At 38.2% G+C, this 7,826-nt stretch overlaps 1 pseudogene; it reads right to left on the bottom strand.

The window, feature by feature from the left end:
* Positions 1 to 2,258: 2,258 nt before the first annotated feature.
* Positions 2,259 to 7,571, bottom strand: LOC121913442 (annotated as a pseudogene).
* Positions 7,572 to 7,826: the final 255 nt, after the last annotated feature.

The following is a 7,826-nucleotide window of genomic DNA, read 5'->3' as shown; positions in this document are numbered from 1 at the left end:
TCTTCTCTCCCTTTCTCTCCTTGGTTGGGCAAAATGCACTCCTGAAACTATCAGGAACAATCTGGGGTTCAGGATCTTGCCCAAGGGCACTTTCACATGCAGTTTGGAGGAGTTAGGGATCGAACCACCGACCTTCTGATTAGTGGACAACCCGCTCTACTTCCTGAGCCACAGCCGCCCCCTTGATCTCAAGAAAACCATGTATTTCATGTTATTTGCATCAAGTATCAGTTTAACGTTAATAACATATTTCAGTGCATTAAAGGAAAGTTGCCGTTTCACAATGGATAATTGAACAGAATCAGTAATACTGTAATAAATATTTATTTATTTATGTAGGTCTCCATTAGCTACTACCAAGGTAGCAACTACTATTCCTGGGGTCCAAACAGGTAAACATTACATCATAATGCAAAATAACAACAAACATTTTGGAACAAAACATTTTTAAAAAAAACAAGTAAACTACAAAAACAAACAAGCAAACAAAAAACAATAAATCAACAACAAAACTACTAACAACAATGACAGCAAGTACCCACACTAAAATGATAGGGGTACCACCAAAACAGGGTAAACAGTGACTGAGAAAATAAAATAAAAATAAAAAATGACCAAGAGAAGTCAGATATTACGTAGCAAAACATGTCCTATTTCGAGAGGGGCTGGTGCTCTGTGTCTTTAAGTATTTCTTTAAACTCTTTTTAAAAACATTTTTCTTGTTAAATGTGTAACGTCTGATGGCAAACCATTCCACATTTTCATTCTTCTGTGTGTAACAGTCCGTTGCCTTGCATTAGTTTTTGAAACAGGAAGTGAAAAACAACCTCTTGATGCATGCTTAGTACTTAAGTTATGTTAGATGGGACAGGACATTCAGGATTTTAGAAAATGACATTTTTTATAAAACAGAGCAGATAAAGAACTGTCCTGTCTCTCTCCAATGAACAACATAAGGTTATGTGCATTCTGATGATGTTAGCTCCTCTGATACAGTTCAGTACAAGTCATGCAGCTTTATTCTGGACTAACTGTCTTTATTTGACGCACTTGACCATACTACTAGACAGTAATCCAAATCAGTTTGAAAAATCAAATCTCACTACACTGAACTTGTTTGTAAGTACATCTAGATATCTACTCCTGTGGCAGACTCGCTGTGTTAAATATAAAGACTTTTGGATAGTCTAAAGGTTTTAGATTGCAGAATTTTGGTAATGGCCAAAATTATGCTGAAATTAATATTGCACAATACTCTGCCTCACACGGGGCACCATTTTGTCGGGCCTCGGCTACAAGTTTGGCAGCAATAATTAATGATTATCAAAGATAATCTGCTCTAGATTTTGACATGCACTAACTGAGATGCAGGGCAGTAACAGTCAGAGGATTGTTTCTTAAAGTTGACTCAGGCTAGAATGTATGGCAGTAACAGCTAGAGGATAACTTCTAAGTTTCACAGGGCTGGTAGCATGCTGTGGCTCTATCTCACAAGCTCTATTTCTTACACAGGCTGGAATGCATGGCAGTAACAGCCAGGTACAAGCTCTCTATGTGTCACAGGGCCGGAGGCACACTGTGTTTTAATTAACAAGGGGAGCGCTTGAATTAACAGCTAATTCTGACAGCTTGACTAGATGGCATTGAATGTGTGCTATTCGAATGCTGAATTGAAATTCTTACAATGTCTACAGAGTAGGTTCAACCTTAATGGCTAGCAGCAACAGCAATCTCTTAATGTAACACTGAGGGCTTAAAGCGGTAGTTACCAATAACTCAAGATTTGGGTTATTAATTGCTTTAGCTTAATTTGATTTGAAAAATCAAATCCCACCACACTGAACTTGTTTGTAAGTACAGTTAGATATCTACTCCCGTGGCAGACTCGTTGTGATAAACATAAAGACTTTCAGATATTCTAAAGGTTTTAGATTCCAGGATTTTGTCACTGGCCAAAATTATGCTGAAATTAATATTGCACAATACTCTGCCTCACACAGGGCACCATTTTGTTGGGCCTTGGCTACAAGTTTGACTATCAGCAATAATTAACTTTGATAATCATTATCAAAGATAATCATTTTTTATTAAAATCAATAAAATCATTAATAAGAATTAATAATAACGGGGCACCACCCTGTAGTCACGGAAAAAGATAGCCAATTCAGTCTCAAAGTGTACTAATCTATCAATTTGGAACTTTGATTAACAATTAACTTAATAACTATAAACAAAATCACCATATCAATAGCTAGTTAAGGTTGAAGGATTTTGGAGTTCTTTGCAGAGCAGGAGTTGGCAAAACTCATTCTTGTACAACATTAAAACAGCCAACTGGTATGTCCAAAAGCATTTCTTTAACAAACAGGTAAAAGAGCGAAACACACAATATTAATCATTAACATTATAACATTTCCCAAACATTATGTCGCTAACATCCTTCTTACTTCAGCATAATTCAAACATTCAACATGACATTCTTAACTAACCATCGAAAATATAATTGTCTAATACTATGGTAAATGTACACAAGGTTGAAGCAGTAATTAGGTGATGAAATGCTATCACGAAACACATCTCCCCCGCCTTAGTGATGATGAAAACTATGACTGAATCCTATTGTGATCACCAGCACAGTTTACATACAGGCCGGTTTACACAGTTCAAAAGAGCGGTGTGTCTAGCGTTATTCACCCCTCATGCGATGAGGAATACACTAAACACACACAAACAAATCGGAGAGGGGGGGTTTGTGTCTCCACTCCCCTCTCTTACTCCACAAAGGAAAAAGAGTGAGACGATATGCTGTCAAAAGGCAAATATCCACTATGATCGACTTCAACTTCGACTGACCCCCGCTGTGCTCACCGCCTCCGTCCTCATATGGGCTGGCTCACAAAGTTCAAACCTCCAGTTGAGAGATATTTGTCTAACGATATTCCCTCATCTGTGGTCTCATTCTTCCTCGTTCAACTCTGGTCGGGAGGCAAGTGAGGATGAAAGTGGAGACACAATGTCAGCTGCTGTGAATATCACACAGCTGGCATTGGTGGTTCTATGCCTCCTGTAATTTTCACCTGCAAAGAAAAAGACATACAAAAAGTAAATAAATAATCTGATTCAACCTAAAGTCTAAAAGTCAAAGCACCTAAAGACTTAAATGATAAAAATCTGTCAGTTTAAATCTCTCACATTTCTTCTTTATGTAAATAAGGGCAACAGCAGCGATGATGAGAGTAAGAACAGCCACTGAAGTGATGATGGGGACAGTCACGCCAAGCAGCTTCTCTGTTGAATTAAAAAAAAAAAAGTCACGACTTGTATGGGTGAAGTAAGAACAAAAGTACATCTGTCCACCTGTTTATTCAGTTTACTAAGACAGATTAGCAGATCAGTTGCTGTCCATGAAAATGTCAGTACAAATCCCTGAGTAACATCTGATTGCAGCCTTACCCCAGTTGGTCCTGATCACAGCTTTGTCCAGTCTGGTGACGATGTCGTCCTTCACACCAAAGAGCCGGAACACACATTCGTACTTCGTCCAGTCTTCAGATGCAACTGATGAAATGTTCAGGTCAACACTCATCTGGAAGGTTCCATTGTGGTTGGGGAGGATCTCTCCGTGTTCCACGTCCTCATGAAGCTCCTCTCCATCTTTCCTCCAGAACATATCGGCTCTGTGAGGGTAGAAACCTGTAGCGTGGCAGCTGACTGGAGAGGAAGGAGTCTTCTGGAGGAGAAACACTGAGGGAAGCTCTGGAGAAACAATGAGACAAAGAAAGATTCCCTCCACTCAAAAACATGTTTTTCGTCTTGTTCCTACAGTTGAATGTTTGAGCTTCACTGTGCAGAATGATGTATGTGCAGAGTTTGACACTTGCTGAAAGTGGAAAGTTTCTCTGTGTTCATTGAAAATCCAATTTTAAGGGGCGGGTATACAAGCATGATTTGTGACATCACAACTAGTTTGGAAGCCAATCTTGGTCCAAAATTCAAATTAAGTGTGATGTGGAAACTTGAAGCCTCAAGTGCACAAACACTGAGAATAGACTTTTCAGTGAAGCAGGAATCTTTTGTCCAGCAGTTCAACTTCTGAAATGAACAATATTTGCATATTTATAGATTCTGGATTTGAAATGAGGGAGAAGGAGTGGATGTCATTTCAAGGATTTTAACAAGATAACTTTTTTGGTGAAAAAACTGTATCAGACACAAATTATTTTTCAAAGTAGAGCATTTTATGTACATCCTAAAACACATCTGGTTGGGATCTCAGCTAGTAGTGATATGTTTGATACTGAGGCTCCGAAAGCACGTGATGAGTGTGTCAGGCAAAACAGTTTCCACTGATGCCTCCTTCTGAGGCTTGTATCATTTTCAGAGAATCACATAACTGATGACAAACAAGGCCTCAGTTTCAGCAGACACGTGACGTTTCCGTTTGAGATTTGATTTGTCAATGTGAAACCTCAACCTTTTGTGGGTCTACATCCATGGTTGGTTCGTGCAGAAAGTGCTGAGATTTTGACAGTTTGCTGAATTTAAATATTGAGAAGTTAGTGGATTCGTGAGAAATATGAAGCCAATAGCAGCAAATCTAGCATTTATACCAAGTAATGACAAAGTATGAAGAGATGTAGGATTCCTTATTGCATACAGCAGTGGCACAAAGTGCAGCAACATGTCAGTAATTGCAGCGCCACATGATCATTTATGATTATTAAAACGGATCACTTTTAAACAGAGTCTTTAGAGATCGTGGGAGATTGAGAAGCTCATCCTGTATCCAAAACCAGTGTCAAACCTCTCGAGTGACGTAACGAGGCCTTGTTTGGGGTGGTCACGTTTTTTGATGTGGTGAAGCGAGGCATCGATACATCTTGCTGCGATACTTTTGCTTTGAAAGGTCGATACTGTGTCGAGTAGTCTGCTTCGAGCGCGACATCACTAGTTGTGAGGCTGTTGTTCTTTTTCAATGTGCTGCACATGGTGTTTGAGTAAATGCCCACCCAGAGGTTAAAGAAATTGAGGAGGAATACAGATATGTTTGTGTCCATTAAACTACCTGATTACCTGTTGTTTGCAGGGAGCTGTTCCCATAGCCCACATACAGCTTAAGGAAGTTAATGCAGTCATGGGTAATGGCGTTCTTCCAAAACTGACTGTCTCTGTCCCACTCATGTTTGGTGATGACGGCCTGTGGTGTTGGAGCGATCCACGTCACTGTCTTCAGGTCAAATACAATGTAATCTTTGCCATCGTAGCTATACTGATTGAAACCATTAATGTCTCCAGTCTCATCATCCCATTCACACCCATTCATCCTCTGAAAAACGTGGGCATCTGAAAGTGAGACACAATTACAGAAACTGCAGCAAACCAGAGTGAAATTCCAGCATTGGTTGATATCAAATCTTCACCACAGAGACTCACAGTGATCCACAGACACTAAAAATCTATGATGGAAGACACTTACAGCCAATCATCATCTGGACAGTGTGCACAACCTGCATTCATATTTAAAATTGGAAGCTACATACGTTTGTTTCTTTACAACATATCGGTATGAACAAGTAAAAAAAATAAAAACTACCAGCTTAATTTCTTGTTTAAGTGCAATTATCTGAGTTAGTTTAGTTAGTTTGGGATCAAAATGCTATTCTATGAACATCAACATCCCATATGCCGTGAACAAATAAACATCTTTGTGAAAACATTTTAAACAGGTTTAAACACAGTCACTTTATGCACAGCTGGCACAGTGTGGATACCTTCATTCATCATGTAAATATTTCAATAAAACAGTGATAGAACTTGCGCACTTTTCAAACACTAACCAGCAAATGTACTATATCTGTTATTAAGGATATTATATGTAATTAAAAGCATAAATGAGGACTTTCAAATATACAGAGTAAAACTGCAGAGTTCAAATGTATTAATCATCCTATATTAATTATTTGCAAAAAATAAGCGGAAGCACCAGTATGCCAGTGACTGCAGCACCCATGAGAACACATGAGCTTCTTTTTTCCATTCTACCATTGGCAGCATATTAAATTGCTGACAATAGGGGAGCCCTAAATCCTTAAATTGCCTCTCTAAACAAGGACCATGCACAAAAAACGTTAATCTAAAAATGAGAAGAGATGATTTATGCCACTTTTAGCTATTAGCAATTTCCATCTGCAGTCCTCAGGCAGATACATGCAGAACAATCACCAGACACTAAAAACATTCATTTACATGCAACACTATTACATAACAATTATTAAGACAAATCTACAAGCACATATCAACATATAAATACCGGCACATTCATCCAGTACATCTATAAAATTACAATTCTTTACAATTAAAAATCTGAATGATCTGGGAATGAGGATGGTTTGGCGTTCCCGAAAATGTGCTTAATCAACTGAAAGAAAACAACTGTAACATACCGTCAGATTGGTTAAAGCGCTTCTTCAATTTCTGAATCTGGGCTCTGAAGTCATGCTGGTTACCTAAACACTTACTATTGTACCACTTAAGAACGTACAAATTTTCTTTAATTACTTTTTCCATCCAGCTTGTTCTAGTTTCTTACTTTTTCCTGTCGCTGTCGCAGTAAGCCATCTCAACTTCATCAACTATTCCAGCAGCCATAAACTCTGGAAAGTTTGGGAATCCAGCCGTACCAGTGAGAATATACTTCAGGGAGTGTTTCACTGTAAGACAAACACATGTTTGAATTAGGTTAAATTAATTGACATTTGACAAAATAATCACACCGCAGATATTCATACACATATTCTACACTTTGTGGCTTTGAGATAAGTACATACCCATTACTATAATAACCTACACAACAAACATAAGTACAACATATATGAGCCACAGTTGATAAACTTACTTTGAATTCAGTGTCTATTTGTACAGCTCATTTCAACAACAAGGCAAGTCAAAGTGCTTTACATAAAACATAAAAGGCATCAAGATAAAATGTAAAGAATCACATAAAAAGACACATTTATGTACATTTAAAAAGAGTTAATTGGAAAATAAAAATAAGCTAAAACAGAATAAAACAGGAGAATAAAAAATTAAGTTACAGTACAAAGAGATATGAATCAAAAGCTCCAAATCTGATTTAATAAAAGGCAGCCACATAACCACAAATATGAATTTGGAAATGTGTAACACCACAGTGAATGCACATGGACACTGATGGAACCAGTATCATGCAGTTTTCCCCTTGCCAAAAAGATTGCAGCCCATAACTAGTTACTGAAAGGGGTTTTCTGCCTCAAATTAACTTTATATCACTCCTCTGGGTTATATGTTAAAGATCTTAAACCACCCGGTCCTTTTTTCTTTACCAGTTTTGAAACCTCTAAAGGGCCTGTCAAATCTGGACTAGATTATTTAGTTTTGACAAGTCTAAGTGGTTTCTGATGTGGACCAGAGGCTTGTACTACGAAGCAGGATTTGGGGTTAGCGAGGTAACTTCAGGTTTGACTCTGGGTTTTCAGTCCTACGATGCTGGTTCACTTCTTACCGGTTCACTTCTTACCAGGATACATCACCATGGTAACTTATGATGAACAGCTCACCTGCTCCTGAGCAGGTTAACTTCAGAGGATCGGATCACATCACATTGTGTGTGTTTTCATAAGCAACATAAAGGTTTCACAGATCCGAAAGTAGGTTTAAACAGCGCTAAGGTTTTTGCTATGACATCTAACACTTTTTTTCATAGTTGTAAGCGGTGAAAATGTCGTTTCCTGTTATTTTCCCCGTAATACCGAATCGAAAGTTAAGTTCAGCGTCGTTATGTTGAGAGT

Source organism: Thunnus maccoyii, chromosome 15 (assembly GCF_910596095.1).
Source record: "Thunnus maccoyii chromosome 15, fThuMac1.1, whole genome shotgun sequence".
Classification (NCBI taxonomy): Eukaryota; Metazoa; Chordata; class Actinopteri; order Scombriformes; family Scombridae; genus Thunnus; species Thunnus maccoyii.
Note: the sequence above shows the minus strand (reverse complement) of the source record. Positions and strands in the feature narration are given on the sequence as shown.